The sequence below is a fragment of the Anomaloglossus baeobatrachus genome, chromosome 1 (genome assembly GCF_048569485.1).
Source record: "Anomaloglossus baeobatrachus isolate aAnoBae1 chromosome 1, aAnoBae1.hap1, whole genome shotgun sequence".
NCBI classification, from domain to species: domain Eukaryota; kingdom Metazoa; phylum Chordata; class Amphibia; order Anura; family Aromobatidae; genus Anomaloglossus; species Anomaloglossus baeobatrachus.
The window spans coordinates 538,528,470-538,554,152 of NC_134353.1; the positions used below are offsets into that span (position 1 = coordinate 538,528,470).

The window sequence follows — 25,683 nt, forward strand, 5'->3', positions numbered from 1 at the left end:
CACTTTCTTCCTATACGCCACTCCCACTTTCTTTCTATATGCCACTCCCACTTTCTTCCTATACGCCACTCCCACTTTCTTCCTATACGCCACTCCCACTTTCTTTCTATATGCCACTCCCACTTTCTCCTATATGCCATTCCCACTTTCTTCCAGCAATCTGCCACTCTCCCTGGTGGTCTTGTATCCAATCAGAAGAACTATCTTTTTAAAAGTGGTACAGCAGATATAGGCAGATTCCGGCTGTACAACACAGCCGGCACCTGCCCAGTATGGAGACATTCTTGCCCATGTCACACTCTGCTCCCATCACCGCCACCGCTTCCGTAAAAGACGTTGTCAGGGGGCCAGAGATAGAGGCAGTGAGTGACATCAGAACCGCCCCACAGCATCTTGCACAGCCTTCAAATTAATCATCGGGGGTGGTGATAGAATATGAGCACCACCCCTTAATGATGATCACGGTTTGGGAAGAATATATCAACTGATAGGTTCCCTTTAAAGGGATGGTCTTACTAAAGTAACCCTTTTAAAAAGGAAAAAAAAAAAGTAGAAACAGCTGATAGTCATGGACCCAGACATTCTCTGACCCCTGACAATTAAATGCGTGTCACTTAATTTCCCTGCAAAGGAGTATATAATGCCTAAATAGGATGCGTCCACCAGAGCAGCACTCGGTTCTAGCTCTTTGATGGGAGTCATCATCTGGGGACCCTGGTTTGCTATATCAATTTATTTAACAGTAGCATAATTAGGCCAGTCTTTTTTCCTGAAACTAATCGTCATCAGGGGTCGGTGATAGAAACAGTGTGAGTGACACCAGCGCAGCCACCTGATGATGATTCATTTGAGGGTAGCGAATTAATCTGTAGCGCAGCGTTGCAGTACCTTACCCAGCTTCTATCACCACTGTCAAACGAATCATCATCAGGGGTCTGCGCTGATGTCACACAGTTTCTTTCACTGCTCCCTGATGATATCAGGAGATGGAGGTAACAGAAATGGGGGTGGCAGTGGCTGTACTAAGTGAACACAGCACCTCCCCCTGATGACGTCCAGGTTCAGGAGGGGGCAATAGAAGCTGCAGAGAAGTAAAGCCTGCTTTACACGTTACAATTTATCGTGTGATCATATTTGCGATCGCACCCGCCCCCATTGTTTGTGCTGCACGGGCAATTTTTTGCCCGCGTCGCACAATGCTGTAACCCCCGTCACACGTAATTACCTTCCATACGACCTCGCTGTGGGCGGGCGAACATCCACTTCCTGAAGGGGGAGGGACGTTCGGCGTCACAGCGACGTCACACAGCGGCCGGCCAATAGAAGTGGAGGGGCGGAGATGAGCGGAACGTAACATCCCGCCCACCTCCTTCCTTCAGCATTGCCGGCGGGACGCAGGTAAACTGCAGTTAATCGTTCCCGCGGTGTCACACAGAGTGATGTGTGCTGCCTCGGGAACAATGAACAACAGGGCGTTCGATTTTTAGAAAATGAGCGACGTGTCAACGATGAACGAGAAGGTGAGTATTTCTGCTCGTTCATAGCTGTCACACACTACGATATCACTAACGATGCCGGATGTGCGTCACTTACGACGTGACTCCGCCGACATCTTGTTAGATATATCGTAGCGTGTAAAGCCCACTTTAGCCCAGCTCCAGCTTCTTATAATGTCCTGTTTGAGACTCCTCTCAAACAAGACATAAGAAAAAGTAAAGTTAAAAAAAAGCACATAGAAAATGGCAGGATAGGGAGAAGCGTAGATCATTTAATAATGCAACCCCTTCTCATTCCAAATGTTTCCCATATTTAAAATAAAACACTCCCCTCCGGTGGCGGCGCTGTTCCAGCGGTGTCTGAGCTCGTGTTCCCAAGGCTTATGTGAGTTTGTTGTGACGTCATGCGAGCCCCACACCCAATCACCTCCAGCTTTTCTCTCCCGATCTTTGAATGTAGGAGCAATGAAGAGGAAGTGAGTGGTAGTCGCGGAGCTCACTTCCTGTTGATTAACCCATTTGTCCGAAGACGGGGAGATAGAAGCCGGAGGTGATTGGGTGTGGGGCTCGCATGACGTCACAACAAACTCACATAAGCCTTGGAAACGCGAGCTCAGACACCGCTGGAACAGCGCTGCCGCCGGAGGGGAGTGTTTTATTTTAAATATGGGAAACATTTGGAATGAGAAGGTGTTGTCCTGGTAGTGGATAACCCTTTTAAAGGGGTTGTTCCCGTAGCTCACATATGTGTATGCATGAGGAATAACATTATTTTTCACCACAGTGTAAGGCCCTCTTTATATGTGTGCACACATCTGTTTTTTCCTGGACCCTGTGTCCGTGTGGTCCATATGTTCTTCACCAAGATAAGTCCATTTTTCTCTGGCAGCTTATGTGATGTGTGTGACATCAGTGTGACACATATTGAAAAAAAACTTGTCTTTGAAATAAAAGGACTTTCTATACTCGCCTGTCTCTAGCACTACTGTCTTCGGCGCTGCTGTCACTTGCTTCCGGGCCTGCTCATTATGGTCATGAATATTCACTGAAATGCAAACCCAGAAGCAGCAGTGCCGCAGACAGATGAGTAAAAAGTTCCTCATTTCCGTGTGCTATCACAGATAGCACATGGAGAAGACACATGTCCCAAAATCACAGCACACAAAGAGTCATGAGCACCTTTAACACAGACAGTACAAAAACGTGCGTTTTTATCACAGACATGTGAAGGGGGCCTAACTTCTATCCTACCATTTCACCAGTTTTTCCCTCCACAGGGTCCATGTCTAGTTTGAAGTTCTCTCTGAGCTGGTAGGTGGAGGCTAGCTAAGATATCTACGATACACAGTACAGAAAAACAGAAGAATTCCTGCTCTTATTTCTCTGTGGCACACAGACAGGATTAGCAGCATGGTGGATTTTATACAGTAGTATTGAGCTGGATGGCTGTGAATCCAGCTCCGGAGTAAAGATAAAAAGAAGCTGAAAAATGCAGCTCAATCTGCGTGATCTCTCTGTTTTCGGACTGCCCCTCACTCATCCTCTACCGTCCCCTCCCCATCCTGGTACCTCACTGTGCTGGCAGATTTTAACTATTTTTTGAGATCTCAACACAGATTTTAATGGGTGGACCTAGTCTTAGCAAAATTGAAAATGGAGACTTGTCAACTGTAGGATGAGATCTATATATAGGAGGCTAATATTATCCCTATACACCACAATACTGTGTTACATACCACAGAATAGCACAAGCGGTAAAAAAATTACAAAAGCTCTTTTATATATATATATATATATATATATATATATATATATATATATATATATATATATTTTTATATATATATATATTTTAAATCTAAAAACATTCAAATCACCACAATTTTCCCACTTAAAAAGAGAAGTAAATAGAATAAATACATTTGGTAAAGCAGCATTTATCAAACAAAAGATGAACTTAATCCTTAAAGTAAACAATATAAGATTAAAATCTAACTCATAGAATTGTGGGGGGTTTGACCAGAAAACAACAAAAACAAAGATAGCGCCATTTTATTCCAGAGATCTTTAGAGTCATCGTCAGCACTACCCTAGCCACGAGCATATACATTGTGGATATGTGGTATAAGAGCGCCACACATGCACATGATCTGGACACATGATGTAATAGTGGCCATTTTTGGTGAAATATCTCTTAAAGAGGATTTGTGACATCTCCATCTGAATCTGTTGCTGTGATATCTGCTGCTGTCACCAGACGCCACCTTATTTATGCTCTGGGGGGGCGCTTGTGATGGAAGAGATGTCAGGAACAGAAGCTTTGGAAAGCATAGCTTCTGTCCAACCAGTGATGTTAGTGTGGCTGTGACCTGTGGTGCTGTCCAGAGGCTTAGGCCTTGTGCGCACGTTGCGTTTTTTCATGCGTTTCCGCAGCGTTTTGAGCTGCAGCGTTTTAAAGCAAAATTGCATGGATTTTGATTTCCAGGCCAAGTCTATGGGAAAAAGGGCTTCCTTGTGCGCACTATGCGTCCAAAACCGCTGCGTTTGAAGAAGCAACATGTCAATTGTTTTTGCCATTTTGGCAGCGTTTTGCTAACATTGAAGTCAATGAGAAGTAGCAAAATGCATCCTAAATGAAATTTGTAGCGTTTTACATGCTTTTTTGATGCTAGATCTGAAGACCCAGCCCAGTGTCTCCAGTCCAGACCCTTGTACAAGGGTTAGAGGGTAAATGCCAAAGAAACCCCTGGATGACCACATGGCTAGCCTGAAACCTATTTGTTGACGCTGCCTGGCTCCCACACATAATACCCCAATGACAAGATTTCAACATGTATTTTTTGTATCCCTGTTGCCTCAGTTTAGGGAAAAATCGAAAAGTCCCATGACTGTTCCAGCCAATCACTTAGGTTAGTAGTCTCTTCTGCACGGGCATCAACCATGGGCCCAGTGTTTGGCTGCAGGGGTATCATGGATTAGGTAATGTTACTGCTGCAGCATGTCAACAAAGACTGGGAGCAACGTTGAAAAATAATAGCTGGACCTGGGGATGGTAAGTAACGCTGAACTTATTATTTTTACCTAACACAAGCTGATTGGGATAAAAACTTATTCATGGGAAAACTCCTATTTAAATTGTCACTTAATATTGGTAATTACCGTCCAGAATATATGAATAGCAACAGCGTCAAGCTATATAATCTCCAGTTTTACAATCTGAACCTAGATGAAGGGCCTAACTATCACCACGATTGTTGTGTGTAGCCATTGTTTGGCCAGACAAGGAGTTGGCTCCTTCCACCAATCAGCGTGACATGACGCCCCATCACTGCGTGTGCTGTGCCGAGCATCCGTGCACTGGAGACCTGAGCAGAGCGGCAGAGAAACGGGAGCAAGGTCAGGATGTGTTGGGTTTTATTGAGAGGGGGGTTGTTTGTTTTTTCATGTGTTTGGGATGTTTGCATGTACAATATTAAGGAGGCTTTGTGGGGGCCCACACTGTATATAGAGGAACAAAAAAACAAAAAAATGAGCCGGAGTATGAGATGGTATACATGAAACTTGTGAGACCATGTTCACACTGGCCATTAGACAAAGAGAAACCAAGGGAAAAATTGTGAAAACATACCCTGCTGTAACTAAATAAAAGCATAGTGCATATAAACATAGGGTACTTAGTAAACACTGTTTTTGATCAAAAAAAGCATAAAGCTATCCCACCAACGCCAAGGTGTACCCAATTGGGATAGTACCTACACTCTCTAATATTAAAACCTTACCATGGGTCTAAAATAGGCCTCAATGTGGCTAAGGGCTGAGAGCGACCGGGTCCCAACAGGACACACACAGTCAGGGGGATTCACAGAATGAAATGTCCAGCTCACCAAGAGGGAGGGCCACACCCCATTTGTACTGAATACAAAAAAACTACATAAAAACAAAAAAATGAGCCGGAGTATGAGATGGTATACATGGAGCTTGTGAGCTCATGTTCACACTGGCCATTAGACAAAGAGAAACCAAGGGAAAAATTGTGAAAACATACCCTGCTGTACAGCATGGTAAGATTTTAATATTAGAGAGTGTAGGTACTATCCCAACTGGGTACACCTTGGCGTTGGTGGGATAGCTTTATGCTTTTTTTGATCAAAAAAAGAGAATTTTGTTTACTTACCGTAAATTCTTTTTCTTATAGTTCCGACATGGGAGACCCAGACCATGGGTGTATAGCTTCTGCCTCCGGAGGACACACAAAGTACTACACTAAAAGTGTAGCTCCTCCCTCCGAGCATATACACTCCCCGGATGACAAATCCAACCAGTTTAGTGCAAAAGCTGAAGGAGGACATCCACCCATAAGTAGAGATAGAGTAAAACCCGGAATAACCGGAACCTCTGTCTACAACAACAGCCGGTGAAAACACACGGAACAAGAAAGCTGCCAACAGGCAACAGGGAGGGTGCTGGGTCTCCCATGTCGGAACTATAAGAAAAAGAATTTACGGTAAGTAAACAAAATTCTCTTTTTCTTCATCGTTCCTTATGGGAGACCCAGACCATGGGACGTCTCAAAGCAGTCCATGGGTGGGAAATAAACAGAAACTGAGAAGTAGGCAAAACCTAACTTCACAAATGGGCGACAGCCGTCCGAAGGATGCGTCTGCCCAAGCTCGCATCTGACGAAGCATGAGCATGCACCTGGTAGTGCTTCGAAAGGTTGTGCAGACTAGACCAAGTGACAGCCTGACAGACCTGCTGAGCCGTAGCCCAAGAGGCACCGACAGCTCTGGTCGAGTGCGCCTTAATCCCCGGCGGGGGAGGCACCTGAGAACATTGGTAGGCATCGGATATGGCCGACCTAATCCAACGAGCTAGGGTCGGTTTAGAAGCCGAGAGACCCTTGCGCTGACCTGTGGTCAGCACAAAAAAAGAGGTGCACCGCCTAAGAACAGCGGTGCGTGACACATAGATCCGGAGCGTCCGCACCAAATCTAAAGCATGCAACGCTTTCTCAAAGCGATGCACAGGGGCCGAACAAAGGGAAGACAATGAAATGTCCTGGTTAAGGTGGAAAGGAGACACCACCTTAGGGAGAAGGCCCGGAGTCGGATGGAGAACCACCTTGTCTTGGTGAAAGACCAAAAAGGGTGACTCCGAAGAGAGCACAGTCAAATCAGAGACTCTCCTGAGAGAAATTATGGCCACCAGAAAGACCACTTTCTGTGAAAGACGAAACAACGAAACCTCCCTAAGAGGCTCAAAGGGGGGTTTCTGTAAGGCCGTGAGGACCAGATTAAGGTCTCAGGGATCCAGAGGCCGCCGGTAAGGCGGAATGATGTGAGATGCGCCCTGTATAAAGGTGCGCATCTGGGCCAGCCGGGCGAAACGCCGCTGGAACAACGCTGACAGAGCCGAGACCTGTCCCTTGAGGGAATTGAGGGACAGTCCTAGCTGCAGACCGGACTGTAGAAAGGACAGGATGGTGGGCAAGGAAAACGGCCAAGGAGCATGGCCGGAAGAACGACACCAGGACAGAAAAATTCTCCAAGTCCTGTGGTAAATCCTGGCCGAGGAAGACTTCCGAGCCTGAGTCATAGTGAAGATGACCTCGGAAGGAATGCCTGAAGCCGTAAGGATCCAGGGCTCAAGAGCCACGCCGTCAATCTGAGAGCCGCAGAATTCTGGCGGAAAACGGACCCTGTGAGGGTCTGGGCGGTCCGGGAGATGCCACGGCACCTCTACGGACAGACGGAGCAGGTCTGGGAACCAAGCTCGCCTGGGCCAGTCTGGAGCAATGATTATGACCCGACGGCCCTCCATTCTGATCTTGCGCAGGACTCTGGGCAAGAGAGCTAGAGGGGGAAACACGTAGGCCAGACGGAACTGGGACCAATCTTGAACCAGCGCGTCAGCTGCCAAGGCCTGAGGATCGAGGGAGCGAGCCACGTAAACCGGGACCTTGTTGTTGTGCCGGGATGCCATTAGATCCACTTCCGAAGTGCCCCACTTGCGGCAGATTGACCGGAACACTGCCGGATGCAGGGCCCACTCGCCGCTGAGCACGGTTTGACGGCTGAGATAATCTGCCTCCCAGTTTTCTACGCCTGGGATGTGGACTGCGGATATGGTAGACTTGGAGTCCTCCGTCCACTGAAGGATACGTTGAACTTCCGACATTGCTAGGCGGCTGCGAGTCCCGCCTTGGTGATTGAGGTAGGCAACTGCTGTCGCGTTGTCTGACTGGACACGAATGTGCCTGCCCGCCAACAGGTGGTGAAAAACTACGAGAGCTAGGAGTACAGCCCTGATTTCCAGCACCTTGATCGAGAGGGCTGATTCGGACGGAGTCCAAGTGCCCTGTGCTCGGTGGTGGAGAAACACTGCTCCCCAGCCGGATAGACTGGCATCCGTGGTGAGAATCACCCAGGACGGGGCCAGAAAGGAGCGTCCCTGGGACAGAGAGAGGGGCCGAAGCCACCACTAAAGAGAGCTCCTGGTCTGTGGCGACAGAGCCACCAGCCTGTGCAAGGAAGAGGTCCGCTTGTCCCAACAGCGGAGAATGTCCAGCTGCAGGGGACGCAGATGGAACTGGCAAAGGGAACCGCTTCCATTGACGCCACCATCTGACCCAGCACCTGCATGAGGTGCCTGATGGAATGACGGCGGAGCCTCAGCAGAGAGCGAACCGCCAGATGAAGGGGCTGTTTGACTAAGGGCAGCTTCACAAGTGCCAGCAGAGTCTCGAATTGCATCCCTAGGTACGTAAGGTCCTAGGTCGGGGTCAGAGTGGACTTGCAAGCGTGGCGAGAGTGAGCGAGACACGCCGCTGAGAGTGAGCAAGACACTCCGCTGACAGTCTGCACTGGTTGAAGCCTTGACTAGAAGGTCGTCCAGGTAAGGAATCACTACCAACCCCTGGAAGTGCAGAACCGCAACCACTGCTGCCATGACCTTGTGAGTACACGAGGGGCCGTGGCTAACCCGAAGGGGAGAGCCACGAATTGGAAATGTTCCTCTCCGATTACAAAACGTAGCCAACTCTGGTGTTTAACTGCGATTGGCACAAGCAGAAAGACATCTCTGATGTCGATGGCTGCTAAGAAATCTCCTTGGGTCATTGACTGATCGCAGAGATTCCATGCAAAAATGCCGCACCTGACATGCTTGTTGAGAAGCTTGAGATCCAGGTCGGAAAGCACCGTCCTTTTCGGGGACTAGGAAGAGATTTGAGTAGAAATCTCAGAACCGTTCCCAGTCGGGAACTGGTACAATTACTCCATTGGCCTGCAAGAATGCCACGGCCTGTGAGAAGGCGGCGGCCTTGCAGCAGGGGGGAGTTGACAGAAAAAATCTGTTTGGCGGGCTGGATAGAATTCTATTCTGTAGCCGTGGGAGATGGTAACCCACACCCACTGATCGAAGACGTGTTGAAACCACACGTCGCCCAAGAGGGAGAGCCTGCCACCGACCAAGGACGTTACTGGCGCGGCCAGATAATCAAGAGGAGGCTGCCTTGGGGGCCGCAGCTCCTGCGGACTTCTGAGGACGCGGCTTCATGCGCCAGTTGGTTTACGGACCTTGGCTGAGTTAGTGGACGAGGCCGAGGGCTTAGAGGACGACCAGTTAGAGGAATGAAAGGAACGAAACCTCGACTGGTTCCTGCCCTGGACAGGTTTCCTTGGTTTGTGGCATGGAAGTACTCTTCCTGCCAAAAACTTCCTTAATAATTTCATCCAGATGTTCACCGAATAGACTGGTCCCAGCAAAAGGGAGCCCAGCAAGGAACTTCTTAAGAAGCATCTGCCTTCCACTCTCGAAGCCACAGGAGCCTGCGGATAGCGAGGGAAGTAGCCGAGGCCACCGCAGTGCGGTGACAGTCTCCAGCATGGCAGACATGGCATAGGATGAAAAGACTGAAGCCTGGAAGTTAAGGCAACCATTTCGGGCATAAAGTCCCTGATGAGGGAATGCATCTCCTCCAGAGAAGCAGAGATGGCTTTGAGAGCCCGCACTGCTGCAAAAGATGGGGAGAACGAGGCCCCCGCCGCCTCATATATAGATTTGGCCAGAAGGACAACCTGGTGGACAGTGGGATCCTTAGAGAGGTGCCGTCAGCCACTGATACAACTGTCCGGGCTGAAAGTCTAGACACCGGAGGGTCCACCCTTGGTGAATGAGCCCACTCCTTGACCACCACTGGTGGAAGGGGGAAACAGTCATCAGAACCACGCTTTGGGAAGCGTCTGTCAGGACAGGCTCTGGGCTTGGTCACAGTGGCCTGAAAACTGGAGTGGTTAAGGAACACACTCCTTGTTCTCTTAAGGTATACTGATGCCTTTCTGCCAGAGGGGAATGCACCCCTGATACAGGCGGATTGAGGTCCAGTACAAATATAATGGACGCAATCAAATCATTAGCATCTGCGTCACCTTCGGACAGATCCGTCCGAGCCCCTAGTAAAGGCATCCTCCTCGTCCTGCGAGTCGGCTCGTGAATCAGAGCTGCGGGACGAGGAAGGAAAGGGGACCCTGCGACTCCATTTTAGGAGGACGGGGACTGACCAGATGAAGAATCCTCTGTGAGCTTTGCTGAGTGAGCCGTAGCAGCAGAAGCGCCCTGAGAGGGGGGCTGATGCATGCTCAGCAGTGTCCGGGACAGCTGTCCCCTGGAGAGAGGGATTCTGCCCAAACCGGGGGATCCGCCACCGGAGCCGGAGCAGCCGGAGGGACCACTGATGAGCTTCCAGGCTGAGGGACCACTATGTTAGAGCAAGCATCACAATGTGGTTATGTGCTCGGTACAGACAGAGCTACATGCAGTGCATAATAAGAACAGCCTTGCAGCCTTGCTCTGATGTGAGACATGCTGCAGAAGTGGGGGCTCCTGTCCAGAATGACCCCCAGCAGAGTATATAAACAGAGTATATAAGCAGCTGCACAACCGGAGGTTGTGGCTTGCCAGACCGTTTAACATAGGGACATCTCTGTGCCCTCCAGATCCCCCAGCCCAAGGCCCCCATTTGTCACAATGTGTTATGCAGACATTGAGAACGCTGAGAAAATGGCGCCGGAGCGAGGAGAGGGGGCGGGGCATACTCTGAGAGCTGGATCCGGAGGACAAATGAGGTATACAGGGGAGGGAATCTTTCCTCAGTGAGGAGTGTCCTCCCCTGTGCTGAACAGCCGCTGGGCGGAGCCACACTGTCCCTCTGCATGACTGACATGCAGGGGGAGTGAAACCGAAAGTAGGCCTCAGGCGAAGCCGGGGCCTAGATTTAAACATACGGCCAGCGTGCAGGCACCATCGGCGCGGTTCTCCAGTGAAAACTGGAGAACCGGCCGGAAATGTTAACACAGTCATAAAACACACTCTCCCCAATATATAAAGTACAATGGACCCCTGGAAAGACCACTGTCTGTGGTAATATCGTCTCAGTACTCAGCTTGTGAGACGCAGGTGCCAGGTCCTGGGAGGTGAGCGCTCCGTCCGACAGGATCCTGAACAGGGCTGCGGATGGAGACCGGTCTCCTGCAAAGCAGTGAGAACCGTGATGGCTCCCACTTCAAGCCAGAGCCTCAGGGGATGGTGAAGGAGTGCGGCATGTGAAGGCTCCAGCCTTGTAAAATCAACCTTAACAGCACCGCCGACACAGTGGGGTGAGAAGGGACATGCCGGGAGTCCAGATTGGACCCGCTTTTCTTCCAAATCTTTGAAATCAAAAATCAGAAGATGCATGTGTGTGTGTGACCTCCTGAACACAAAGCATTGAACTGGTTGGATTTGTCATCCGGGGAGTGTATATGCTCGGAGGGAGGAGCTACACTTTTAGTGTAGTACTTTGTGTGTCCTTCGGAGGCAGAAGCTATACACACATGGTCTGGGTCTCCCATAAGGAACGATGAAGAAAAAGTGTTTACTAAGTACCCTATGTTTATATGCACTATGCTTTTATTTAGTTACAGCAGGGTATGTTTTCACAATTTTTCCCTTGGTTTCTCACTGTATATAGAGGGTCTTTGTGGGGGCCCACACTGTATATAGAGGGTCTATGTGGGGGCCCACACTGAATATAGTTGAATGTCAGCATACTTACCATTATTTTTCAAATTATAGATACGTTTTTCCTCCCAAAAATTTGGGAGGAAAATGAGGGCTGCGCCTTAAAATCCGAATGCAGCATACCGGGGATGGTGGAGAGGGATCACAGGAGGCTCTGTGCAACAGGCGGTGCTGCTCTCTGCGGCAAGCAGCGAGGCTCTGGGTGATGGGCATTGAGGCTCTGGGTGATGGGCAGTGAAGCTTTGGGCGACGGGCAGCGAAGCTCTGGGCAGCGCGGGCTCTGGGCAGCGGGCAGCAAGGTTCTGGGCAGCAGGCAGTGAAGCACCTGCCATTCTGAAAATGTCGGCTGTAAGAGCTTCAAATAATGGCGCCCAAAGTAAATGCGTGAGGAGATGGAGCTCTTGGCTCAAGCTCTTATCTGCGCACGCGCCCAACTCTGGACGCCATTTCTTTGAAGCCTGCACTGCTGACATCTTCAGAATGGCCAGTGCCTCACCGCTCGCAGTGAGCTACAGCACTGAGCTGAGCAGCGCCGGCTGCCCCAGCACTAAGCAGCACTGGCTGCCCCAGCACTGAGCAGTGCTGACTGCTGGCTGCCCCAGCACTGAGCAGTGCTGACCGCTGGCTGCTCCAGCCCCGAGCATCCCCAGCCGCCCAGCACAGAGCAGCGCAGGCTACCCCAGCACCATAGTGAGCATTTGGCAACCCTCTGCACCACCCACAGCATCGCCATGCTCTAGTATCGCCTCTGCCTCCTGTGACCTCGCTCCACTACTACTGCTGCCTCCCCTCCTCCGGTAAAACACCACCGGATTATAAAATGGACCCCATATTTTTTTTTTCCTTTTTTATCTCTGAATTTGAGATGCGTCTTATAAAACAAAAAATACAGTAATTCTGCCCAATTTTAAATGATGCAATTAATATTATAAAATATTTATAATTAATATTGAGCAGACTTAATTTCAGCCTATTGGTTCGGCCCTCCACACCAGTCACGGTGTCTCATGTGGCCCCACAGGATAATTAATTGCCCACCCCTGTTGTAGGTAATCATGTACAGATGAAAGGAGCCTCCATTCTCTCCTAAAAGTGTGTGCGTAGAAAAATAAAAGTCAATTTTCAATTTGTAGGCATTTCAATTTCATGTTCAAAACTATAGAGCAACTGCACCAGAAGATTTCCTATATCACTTATCCAGACCAGTGCCTCAGTTATGCTTACATGTAGTGAAAGTCAAAAGTGAAGTGGGGGCACGTGAGTTAAGGAGGGGTCTCTGTGCAATTACTTTAGGGCAGGGGAGCCCAACCTGTGGCTCGCAGCTGTCTGACAACTTAGTGCATAAGCTCCATGCCTAGTAAGTGAGGAAGAGCAGGTCTCCAGATGGTGAGGTATAGAGTGGTCCCGCACAGACGAGCAGATCTGTATGTAAATATGAAGGCCTTGGTTGGAGATATTATGAATTCAATTAGTCCTAAGCTGGATATAGGATAACACTGTAAATAGGGGGTGCTGGAGGTGATAGTGGTAGGAAGGCCTGATGAGAATACCGGATGTGGGAACCCTGGGTGTAGTTATACTGCCTCAGAGTCATGTCCGTGGGGAAGCCTTGAGGGTATGTGCGCACGTTGCTTTTTACCTGCTTTTTTGCTGCTTTTTCTTCTGCGCTGTTTAATGCCAAAATGGATGTGTTCTTCTATTCAAGCAAAGTCTATGGGAATTTGGGTTTCTTGTTCACACTATGTTGTTCAAAATGCTGCCTTTTTGTGGCAGAACTTTGGTCAAAAACTCAGCTTTGCAGTGCAAAACCCAAATGGCAAAAACAATTGACATGTTGCTTCTTTGAAAAGCTGAGTTTTTGACCAGGCTCTCATTGACTTACATTGAGGGCCTGTTACCGTTAGTCCGGCTCTCACTGACTTACCTTGAGGGCATGTGACCGTTAGCAATGCTCTCATTGACGGCTTGTGACCATTAGTCAGACTCTCATTGACTTACCTTGAGGGCATGTGACCATTAGCAATGTTCTCATTGACTTACATTGACGGCTTGTGACCGTTTGCCATGCTCATTGACTTACATTGAGGGCTTTTGACTGTTAGCCAGGATCTCATTGACTTACATTGAGGGCATGTGTCCTTTAGCCATACTCTCATTGACTTACATTGAGGGCTTGAGTCCGTTAGCCATGCTCTCATTGACTTACATTGAGGACTTGTGACCGTTGGCCAGGCTCTCATTGACTTACATTGAGGGCTTGTGACCATTGGCCAGGCTCTCATTGACTTACATTGAGGGCTTGTGACCATTGGCCAGGCTCTCATTGACTTACCTTGAGGGCATGTGTCCGTTAGCCATGCACTCATTGATTCTCATACATTGAGGGCTTGTGACTGTTAGCCATGCTCTCATTGACTTACCTTGAGGGCATGTGTCCTTTAGCCATACTCTCATTGGCTTACATTGAGGGCTTGTGTCTGTTAGCCATGCACTCATTGACTTACATTGAGAGCTTGTGTCTGTTAGCCATGCACTCATTGACTCTCATACATTGAGAGCTTGTGTCCGTTAGCCAGGCTCTCATTGACTCTCATACATTGAGAGCTTGTGTCCGTTAGCCAGGCTCTCATTGACTTACATTGAGGGCTTGTGTCAGTTGGCCATGCTCTCATTGGCTTACATTGAGGGCTTGTGTCCGTTAGCCAGGATCTCATTGACTCTCATACATTGAGGGCTTGTGTCCGTTAGCCATGCTCTCATTGACTTACATTGAGGGCTTGTGACCGTTGGCCAGGCTCTCATTGACTTACATTGAGGGCTTGTGACCGTTAGCCAGGCTCTCATTGACTTACCTTGAGGGCATGTGTCCGTTAGCCATGCACTCATTGACTCTCATACATTGAGAGCTTGTGACCATTGGCCAGGCTCTCATTGATTTACATTGAGAGCTTGTGACCATTGGCCAGGCTCTCATTGATTTACATTGAAGGCTTGTGACCATTAGCCATGCTCTCATTGACTTACCTTGAGGGCATGTGTCCTTTAGCCATACTCTCATTGGCTTACATTGAGGGCATGTGTCCATTAGCCATGCTCTCATTGACTTACATTGAGAGCTTGTGTCCGTTAGCCATGCACTCATTGACTCTCATACATTGAGAGCTTGTGTCCGTTAGCCAGGCTCTCATTGACTCTCATACATTGAGAGCTTGTGTCCGTTGGCCAGGCTCTCATTGACTTACATTGAGAGCTTGTGTCCGTTAGCCATGCACTCATTGACTCTCATACATTGAGAGCTTGTGTCCGTTAGCCAGGCTCTCATTGACTCTCATACATTGAGAGCTTGTGTCCGTTAGCCATGCTCTCATTGACTTACATTGAGGGCTTGTGTCAGTTGGCCATGCTCTCATTGGCTTACATTGAGGGCTTGTGTCCGTTAGCCAGGATCTCATTGACTCTCATACATTGAGGGCTTGTGTCCGTTAGCCATGCTCTCATTGACTTACATTGAGGGCTTGTGACCGTTGGCCAGGCTCTCATTGACTTACATTGAGAGCTTGTGTCCGTTAGCCATGCACTCATAGACTCTCATACATTGAGAGCTTGTGTCCGTTAGCCAGGCTCTCATTGACTCTCATACATTGAGAGCTTGTGTCCGTTGGCCAGGCTCTCATTGACTTACATTGAGGGCTTGTGTCCGTTAGCCAGGCTCTCATTGATTTACATTGAGGGCATGTGACAGATAGCCAGGCTCTCATTGACCTTGAGGTCTTGTGACTGTTAGCTGTGACTCCCAGTTTGTCAGGAGCTGTGGTCATAAGATGGCGGATAGAGACTGGAGCGGCACCAGGAAGAACAAAAGATGGCGGCTGGTAAGAATTTTACGGGGGTAAAGGAACAGACATTCATGATAGCATGTCGGTGGTGAAATACAAATAGGCTGGAGAGCTGCTTTTAACATCTTCATGACACAGATGTGTGAATTTGGACTTGGGGTGAATGAGGACTTGGGGCTAGTTCAGACCTGCATATTATATGGACTTGTGCGCTTTGTATTAATATTGAGTAGTACATGGACCAATGTTGTTCAATAGGGCTGCTCAGATGACAGGCTTTTCAAGCGTACTAAGTGTCCATGTGGAAACCACTATTCTCCTCCATATTGTGGAGAACAATCTTCCATTCAATAATTGCACAAAAATAATTGGATATTGTACGGATCAACCATACAGCATCTGATTTTTAAGGCTACGTTGCCATTATTAAATGGATGCCATTAATAATATGGACTGCGTATTTGTTCTTGTACATATTTTTGCACATCAGCAGAGAATGACTCTGCCATCTGGATGTAAAGTATGAACACATGGATGATAAACAGAATACAGGCGATAATTGTCCGTTTTTCTTGAAGGCAGATTTTTTTTTTTTTAAATGCTCATCTGACCCGGCCCTGGGTTGAGTTCAGAAATCTGTATCTCAGGATCTGAGAGCGAACGGCTATGTGCCCATCTGCATTGGTTCTCCTGATCTCGCCAGTCACATATAGGCCTATAGACCTGGCACGCAGGAGACTCATGGCTTGTGGCTCCATACTCAGATCATCTGTATATCAGGATCTTAGCGGGGACCACCATGTACACATCAGCTGTGGGTCTCCTGATCTCGCCAGTCTCATATATGCCTATAGACCTGGCATGCAGGAGACTCATGGCTTGTGGCTCCATACTCAGATCATCTGTATATCAGGATCTTAGCGGGGACCGCCATGTACACATCAGCTGTGGGTCTCCTGATCTTGCCAGTCACATATAGGCCTATAGACCTGGCACGCAGGAGACTCATGGCTTGTGGCTCCATACTCAGATCATCTGTATATCAGGATCTTAGCGGGGACCGCCATGTACACATCAGCTGTGGGTCTCCTGATCTCGCCAGTCTCATATATGCCTATAGACCTGGCATGCAGGAGACTCATGGCTTGGGGCTCCATACTCAGATCATCTGTATATCAGGATCTTAGCGGGGACCGCCATGTACACATCAGCTGTGGGTCTCCTGATCTCGCCAGTCTCATATATGCCTATATATAACTGAATAGGATAACTGAAGTGAGCACTAATATATATATATGAGTGCAAGCCAAAAATACATACTATATATAAGAATAAGGCTGCACATCAAACTTAGATAATGGTATAATGCCTCAAGCATATGGAAAAATATTGGAATATACAATGAAAAAGTGCTCACTTCAGTTATCCTATTCAGTTATATGTAGTTTTTTTTCTGAATGTGAACACAGCTCCGCCCCTTTCGGCCATGTTTTTTCCATCTCCTATATAAGAAAGTCCTTAGTTACCCCTCTCCACCCATAGCAGTTTTTAATTGCAATGAGATGACACACAGTTAGGGTCACAGAGCTAGGGACCCCAATATAGAGATATACCTTGACGAGGTTTTGGGGCTCAGTTACATTGATCAATGCGATTGCTAAATATCTCCTTTTTCCTAATATTCATAGCAGGTATGCAATTCATTATTCACATGTTCAAATTAGCAAGTAGCATTTTTCATTGTATATTCCAATATTTGTCCATATGCTTGAGGCATTATACCATTATCTAAGTTTGATGTGCAGCCTTATTCTTATATATCATATATGCCTATAGACCTGGCACGCAGGAGACTCATGGCTTGTGGCTCCATACTCAGATCATCTGTATATCAGGATCTTAGCGGGGACCGCCATGTACACATCAGCTGTGGGTCTCCTGATCTCGCCAGTCACATATAGGCCTATAGACCTGGCACGCAGGAGACTCATGGCTTGTGGCTCCATACTCAGATCATCTGTATATCAAGATCTTAGCGGGGACCGCCATGTACACATCAGCTGTGGGTCTCCTGATCTCGCCAGTCTCATATATGCCTATAGACCTGGCACGCAGGAGACTCATGGCTTGTGGCTCCATACTCAGATCATCTGTATATCAAGATCTTAGCGGGGACCGCCATGTACACATCAGCTGTGGGTCTCCTGATCTCGCCAGTCTCATATATGCCTATAGACCTGGCACGCAGGAGACTCATGGCTTGTGGCTCCATACTCAGATCATCTGTATATCAGGATCTTAGTGGGGACCGCCATGTACACATCAGCTGTGGGTCTCCTGATCTCGCCAGTCACATATAGGCCTATAGACCTGGCACGCAGGAGACTCATGGCTTGGGGCTCCATACTCAGATCATCTGTATATCAGGATCTTAGCGGGGACCGCCATGTACACATCAGCTGTGGTTCTCCTGATCTCGCCAGTCTCATATAGGCCTATAGACCTGGCACGCAGGAGACTCATGGCTTGTGGCTCCATACTCAGATCATCTGTATATCAGGATCTTAGCGGGGACCGCCATATACACATCAGCTGTGGGTCTCCTGATCTCGCCAGTCTCATATATGCCTATAGACCTGGCACGCAGGAGACTCATGGCTTGTGGCTCCATACTCAGATCATCTGTATATCAGGATCTTAGCGGGGACCGCCATGTACACATCAGCTGTGGGTCTCCTGATCTCGCCAGTCACATATAGGCCTATAGACCTGGCACGCAGGAGACGCATGGCTTGTGGCTCCATACTCAGATCATCTGTATATCAGGATCTTAGCGGGGACCGCCATGTACACATCAGCTGTGGGTCTCCTGATCTCGCCAGTCTCATATATGCCTATAGACCTGGCACGCAGGAGACTCATGGCTTGTGGCTCCATACTCAGATCATCTGTATATCAGGATCTTAGCGGGGACCGCCATGTACACATCAGCTGTGGGTCTCCTGATCTCGCCAGTCTCATATATGCCTATAGACCTGGCACGCAGGAGACTCATGGCTTGTGGCTCCATACTCAGATCATCTGTATATCAGGATCTTAGCGGGGACCGCCATGTACACATCAGCTGTGGGTCTCCTGATCTCGCCAGTCACATATAGGCCTATAGACCTGGCACGCAGGAGACTCATGGCTTGTGGCTCCATACTCAGATCATCTGTATATCAGGATCTTAGCGGGGACCGCCATGTACACATCAGCTGTGGGTCTCCTGATCTCGCCAGTCACATATAGGCCTATAGACCTGGCACGCAGGAGACGCATGGCTTGTGGCTCCATACTCAGATCATCTGTATATCAGGATCTTAGCGGGGACCGCCATGTACACATCAGCTGTGGGTCTCCTGATCTCGCCAGTCTCATATATGCCTATAGACCTGGCACGCAGGAGACTCATGGCTTGTGGCTCCATACTCAGATCATCTGTATATCAGGATCTTAGCGGGGACCGCCATGTACACATCAGCTGTGGGTCTCCTGATCTCGCCAGTCTCATATATGCCTATAGACCTGGCACGCAGGAGACTCATGGCTTGTGGCTCCATACTCAGATCATCTGTATATCAGGATCTTAGCGGGGACCGCCATGTACACATCAGCTGTGGGTCTCCTGATCTCGCCAGTCTCATATATGCCTATAGACCTGGCACGCAGGAGACTCATGGCTTGTGGCTCCATACTCAGATCATCTGTATATCAGGATCTTAGCGGGGACCGCCATGTACACATCAGCTGTGGGTCTCCTGATCTCGCCAGTCACATATAGGCCTATAGACCTGGCACGCAGGAGACTCATGGCTTGTGGCTCCATACTCAGATCATCTGTATATCAGGATCTTAGCGGGGACCGCCATGTACACATCAGCTGTGGGTCTCCTGATCTCGCCAGTCACATATATGCCTATAGACCTGGCAGGAGACGTATGGCAGCTCCGCCATAAGCATTTCACTTATATGGAGTCGGTTGGTATGGTGAGCACAGGTTGTGTGGCAGGGTTACTCATGGGTGGTGGGCATAGCCACCCACCAATGTTGGACAGCTAGTGCCACAGTATGGTGGGTGTGTGGGCATTGTGTATGCATGATGGCAATGTGTAATGTCATCTCACGCTGGAGACCCTGCTGTAAGGCACCAGCTAATGGAAGGAGAGCCACAAGTCTCAGCTGGCATTCCCGGAGCAGCAGCAGCCCGGATTCCTACCTGCTCCACCCGACCGCAGCCGCTGCTATGTTATTGTTCTCATTGATGACGCTCCTCCGGGTACTATGTCCCGCTGCACAGACCGCCGGGACAATCTCCGGCCTCTGATTGGTGGAAGCCGTGCTCTCTCGATGAAAGAGATCTGATTGGTGAAGAGAGGCAGTTGGATTCCGCTCTCCGGAGGGGCAGTCAGTTGCTATAGACAACAAGGAGGACGCTACGGAAGCCGATGAGTAAAAACAAACGTTTGCGCCTGGCAGCGCAAAAGTCGCTTGATTATTCGTAGACTAGTCATAGTGATATAACCGTAATATATATTCACTGATAATAAAATGCATAACTAACTGTATATGACTCATAAAAAGCTTGTAGTACCACTGATGACCACTAGGTGCCGTTCAGAGCGGTTGATCGTACCCACGTGACTATTTACGCAAATACGTGTAGTATACACACGCCACATGCCAAACCTATCAGGTATCCTGGAGCGTCTACCAATCCGGGCACAGAGGGCGTGGTCTATCAGCGAAACCCTCCAGTAACAGTAAGAGGCGTGAACTTTGAACAAACACAACTTTATTACAGGGTCTGCTTGCCGGCACTTCCTGCCTGGACTCGTGACGTAGCTGTCCTGGAAGGACTCGGTCAGGTGCTGGTGTGTGACCCTAGGAGGAGCAGTCACCGGTGGCAGGTGAGGGGGTTTGGTGGGCTCTCGTCATGTGGCCATGCAGCTGTGTCTAAAGTGGACGTGGTCTGCTCGCCCGAGGCTCTGGGCACGGTGCAGCAATATATGGCGCTATAATGTGTCTGATATGTGGTGGTAACTGCAGGAATAGCCATTCCATACAGCTGGGGGTGGGGACTTTACAGAGCAATCTGCTGGTGACAAGGGGGTATTAAAGGGGATGTCCACAGTCAGCAATACAGCTAAGGAACTGGTTATTCATCCCCACAAATGTGGATTCTTAGTAAGATAGGCAGTTTCTGCTGTAACAACAATACTAATCTAGCAATATCCAACACAACTAATATAACAAGTCCTGACAGTGTCTTTGGTACTACGTGGAGCATGTTTGGCTGTTGTAACCTACTGCAAATGTATTTCTGCTTATCTAGCGCTCTCCTATTCTGCAGCACTGTCCCCATTGGGGCTCACAAGCTACATTCCTTATCAGTATGTCTTTTGGAGTGTGGGAGGAAACCGCGCTAACCTGGGGAGAACACAGTGCTAACCACTGAGCCACCACGCTGGCCAAATGTGATGGATAACCGTATACCAGCTTGTTAGGTATATTAGTCCATTCCTCATAGGTAATAGCCTTCTGTTCACTAATTTTTGGGTTTGGATCCTGCACGAACCTTCTTCAAACTCCACCAAAGACTTTGTGGTAACATTATTTATCTGTGATCACTGTCTTGTTGGGAGGTCTAAAGGGACTCTTTCACCACTTTGACCTTTTTTTTTTTTTAAACCATTAATATAGGCATACAGGTTATAGAATGCTGAAAAATGCCATACCGTTATGCCTCATATCAGATGCCTTGTTGAAATATCATCTTTTATCACTTTATGCAAATTAGCTCTTCCAGGCTATGGAGCGGATGCTGCCTGGAAGATAACTCTGCCTCCAGAGCTTATTTTAAAGGGAACCTGTCACCACTTTTTTTGGCTATAAGCTGCGGCCACCACCAGTGGGTTCTTATATACAGCATTCTAACATGCAGTATATAAGAGCCCAGGCCGCTGTTAGAACATAAAAAACACTTTATAATACTTACCTAGGAGGTGGTGTTGCAGTGGAATTTGGTCACGGAGGCGTCTCCGGTGCCGGCGCCTCCTCTTTCGGCCTTCTTCGTCCTCTTTCTGAAGCCTGGGTGCATGACGCATCTACATCATACACACTCGCCGGTCCTGAGCAGGCGCACTACAATACTTTGATCTGCCCTGCTCAGGGCAGATCAAAGTGCGCCTATGCAGGACCTCAATGCCGGCGAGTGTGGATGACGTAGGACGCGTCATGCACCGCGGCTTCAGAAGGAGGACGAAGATGGCCGAAAGAGGCGCCACCGGACAAGAGAGACACCTCCGTGACCCAATTCCACCGCAGCGCGACCGTTAGGTAAGTATTATAAAGTGTTTTGTTTTTTATGTTCTCACAGTGGCCTGGGCTCTTAGGCTATGTGCGCACTAGAAAAGTGATTTTTCTCAAGAAAATTTCTTGAAAAACTTCTGGGAGTTGAAGATTACCGCACCTGCGGTAAAAACCCGCACCAAACCCGCAGGAAAAACGCATGCGTATTTGCTGCGGTATTTCTGCAGGTTGGTCCCTGCGATTTTTTTTTTATGCTGAACAGAAATATAGATAATAGATAATCGATAGATAGACAGACAGATAATGGATAGAGGGAAACATGGATAGATGAATGGATAGATAGATGAGAAAGACCTATATAATGTCCCACCCCGCTGCATATTCTAAGCTGGAACCCTTTAGTGACTTTCATGTGGCACTAAAGGGTGCCTAGCCTTGTATTTAGCCAAAAAATAAATAATTTAAAAAAAAAATGACATGGAGTTCCCCCTATTTTTATAGCCAGCTAGGGTAAAGCAGACGGCTGCAGCCTGCAAACCACAGCTGGCAGCTTCACCTTGGCTGGTAATCCAAAACAGAGGGCACCCCACGTTATTTTACATTAAATAAATAATTTAAAGCAAAAAAACGTGGGGTCCCCACCAAATTGGATCACCAGCCAAGGTAAAGCAGACAGCTGGGGTCTGATATTCTCAGACTAGGGAAGTCCACTGTTATTGGACACTCCCCAGCCTAAAAATAGCAGGCTGCAGCCGCCCCAGAAGTGACGCATCCATTAGACGTGCCAATCCTGGCGCTTCGCCCAAACTCATTCCGTTGCCCTGGTGCGGTGGCAAACTGGGTAATATATAGGGTTGATGCCAATGTGTAATGTCACCTGGCATCAAGCCCTGGGGTTCGTGATGTCAGGTGTCTATCAGATACCTGACATCACCAACCCAGTCAGTAAGAAATATAAAATAGACAACAAAAAAAGTTTTATTTGAAAAAAAAAACACTCCCCACATTCCCTCTTTCACCAATTTATTGACTAGAACAATCAAATCCTGGTCCGGCGTAATCCAATAAGGATGGGGGGGGGTCCCACGGCGATCCATACTATAGTCAATGTCCCAGTCCATGAAGAACAGTGTTCCCCATTGGCTGGGAGAGCAATGCAGTGACCTGAGCTAACATCAATGGGTCAGCCCAGGTCACTGCAGGGCATGACAAGTACTGCTGTCAGGAGGTTAGATGAGATCATTACCTGCTGTGATGATCTCCTGCAGTCCTGTCATCAGCGCTGTCACTGCCTTCTATGCCCGCCGTGTTGTCACAGTGACAGTCTCGGACCGCTCGCTAGACTGGCATAGACAGCACTGATCGCGGTGACGTCAGGAGGCAGGAGATCGTCACAGTAGGTAATGATCTCATCTCATCTCCTGACAGCAGCGCTCGGCATCCCTGCGGCTGCCAGCAGTATCAGCAGCTTCTCACACTGCAGGGCTGGCGGGGCCGGAGCGGGACACAGACTGCACGGGCACCCGCCGGACGTCACAAGGAAGTGCTTCTGTGCGGCGTCCAGGGAGTGTGACGTCTGTGTTTACGCTGCTCCGCCTCCTCTTCTGTCATAATGACATCACTTCCTGCAAAACCGCAGGCAGTGATGAGCATTACCGCAGGTAAACCGCGGCTATACCGGGGGTATACCGCACATCATTTGCTACCTCCGATATACCCCCGGAATTTCGCGATTACATTACAGTGAATGGAGTGAAATACCGGGGGTATTCAAAAGAAGTGACATGCACATTTTCTCAAGAAATTTTCTCAAGAAAATCTTCACAAAGAATTTTCTTGAGAAAAAAACGCAGTGTGCGCACAGCTATTTTTTGTTCCCATAGGTTTTGCTGGGAAATGTCTGCAGAAAGATTTCAAACCTTTCTCAAATTTCCGCAGCAAAACCGCGGGTAAAACGGCCTAGTGCGCACATAGCCTAATATACAGCATGTTAGAATGCTGTATATAAGAACCCACTGGTGGTGGCCGCAGCTTACAGCCAAAAAAAGTGGTGACAGGTTCCCTTTAAATAACAGTGGTGTTAGCAGTGTGATATATGATGGCCACTCTCTGCTGTCACTACAGAGCTGTTCAGCCTCCAGCTTGCAGGCAGACATTGTTGCTACATTGTTGCAGTGAATCAGAACTCTGGGAGCTGCGAAAAATGTGTTTGCAAGAAGACAAATTTAATTTCTTCTGTTCCGTGTCACTTGTCTCACACTGGTAACTCCCCTTCTATATAAAATAATCTCTCGAGGTGGAGTTATCTTCCAGGCAGCATCCGACCCATAGCCTGGAACAGGTCATTTATATAAAGTGATAAAAGATGATTTATCCACAACAAGACATCTGATATGAGGCAGACAGGTATGACTTTTTTCAGCATTCTATAACTTGTTTGCCCATATTAACAATTTAAAAAGGTCAAAGTGATGATAGATTCCCTTTTTAAAGAGGTTGTCCACTACCTTTACATTGTTGGCCTATACTTAGGATAGTTCATCAATACCTGATAGGCCGGGGTCTGACACCCAGCTGGATTCTAAGCTGAATTCTGGTAGAGTGAATGAGGTGACTAGAGCAAAGCCCTTTTTATATCCCTCAGTTCTCATTGTAGGCTGCTTTCACACCTCCGGTTTCTGCAATGTGGCACAATCCGGCACTTTGCAGGAAAATCGCAACCGTTTTTTTTTTTTGCTGCCGGTTGCGTTTTTTTCTGCATAGACTTTAATTAGTGCTGCATTGTGCCGCATGGCCTTATGTTCCATCCGTTTTTTGCCGCATGCGGCAGATTTAGCCGATGCGGCGGCCGGATGGAACGTTGCCTGGCACGTTTTTTCGTGCGGCAAAAAAAATGCATTGCGGCGCATTTTTTCAATGCATGCCTATGGTGGCCGGATGCGGCGCGATGCGGCAAAAACCGCATCCGGCCACCGCATGCGGTTTTTGCCACTGCGCATGCTCAGTAGCATGCCGCAAGCGGCAAAAACCGGACCGGCCGCATGGGAAAAACTTATGCAAAGGATGCGGTGTTTTCACCGCATCCGTTGCATAGCTTGCACAGCCGGATTGAGCCGCACAGCTCAAGCCGGATGTGTGAAAGCAGCCTTACGGTATTGTCTTACAGGATTGATAGCTGTTCACTCATTGATCGCTACTTAAATCCGACTGCATAATTTTTTTCTGGATTATGTAGTCAGAGGGTTGAGGCAATACACTTTTTTCATTTAACAGACAGTAGGTCTCCAGTCAGTCTGACCTGAAACAATGGCTAACTTCTCTTGATTTACCAAAGAAACAATATGTCTGGTCTATATAAGAATAGTTCATCCCTCACACAAGTGGCTAGATGTTGAGTGGCCCCTGCTTTCATGTTGCGCAAGCTTCAGCTTCCTTAAATAAGATGTGCTCGATTCATCAAGACCGATGATTTTTACTCCAGTCTTGTGGTGTGGGCGAGTGAGACGCTCCAGATTATTTTACTATGCGCTACACCAGAAATCTTAGATCAGTCATGTATTAGGTGAGTTGTGGCATCACACCCGAGCTCCATCCACTTTGTCATAGCTAGAAGAAACTGGCTTGAAAATGACACTCACTAAGGCTATGTTCACATTTCCGTTTTTTTTGCATCAGTCACCTGCGTTGCTTGATGCTTGTGACTGATGCGTTGTACAAAGGGTGACAAGAAATGGAATTTAATTGTCATGATGAGAAAGCGGATTCCGTTGGTGGAATGCTTTCCGTATAAAAACGAGAGAGAGTGAGAAGCTGATCGCTCTCAAAAGCCGGCGGCCGGCTTTCGAGAGCCATCGGCTGATCGGGCGGCCGGCTTTCGAGAGCCATCGGCTGATCGGGCGGCCGGCTTTCGAGAGCCATCGGCTGATCGGGCGGCCGGCTTT

General features: G+C 48.4%; 3 protein-coding genes across 8 annotated transcripts in view; 2 read left to right on the forward strand and 1 right to left on the reverse strand.

The window, feature by feature from the left end:
- Positions 1-20,077, reverse strand: part of CCDC171 (coiled-coil domain containing 171) — a 222,477-nt gene extending 202,400 nt beyond the window's left edge. Inside the window, exon 1 of one of the 4 annotated variants that reach the window (XM_075316539.1) lies at positions 20,025-20,077. The gene's annotated coding sequence lies outside the window, so the exon portion shown is untranslated. Of the gene's footprint in view, positions 1-14,193; positions 14,268-19,649; positions 19,941-19,994 lie in introns of those variants that run through there. The other 3 variants (XM_075316545.1, XM_075316534.1, XM_075316547.1) reach the window with 3 other exon arrangements.
- A 185-nt stretch (positions 20,078-20,262) lies between these two features.
- LOC142244354 (cytoplasmic aconitate hydratase-like) overlaps positions 20,263-25,683 on the forward strand; it is a 97,710-nt gene continuing 92,289 nt past the window's right edge. For both annotated transcript variants that reach the window (XM_075316553.1, XM_075316570.1), the window contains exon 1: positions 20,263-20,340. The gene's annotated coding sequence lies outside the window, so the exon portion shown is untranslated. The remainder of the gene's footprint in view (positions 20,341-25,683) is intronic.
- LOC142244368 (cytoplasmic aconitate hydratase) overlaps positions 20,267-25,683 on the forward strand; it is a 188,587-nt gene continuing 183,170 nt past the window's right edge. For both annotated transcript variants that reach the window (XM_075316578.1, XM_075316588.1), the window contains exon 1: positions 20,267-20,340. The gene's annotated coding sequence lies outside the window, so the exon portion shown is untranslated. The remainder of the gene's footprint in view (positions 20,341-25,683) is intronic.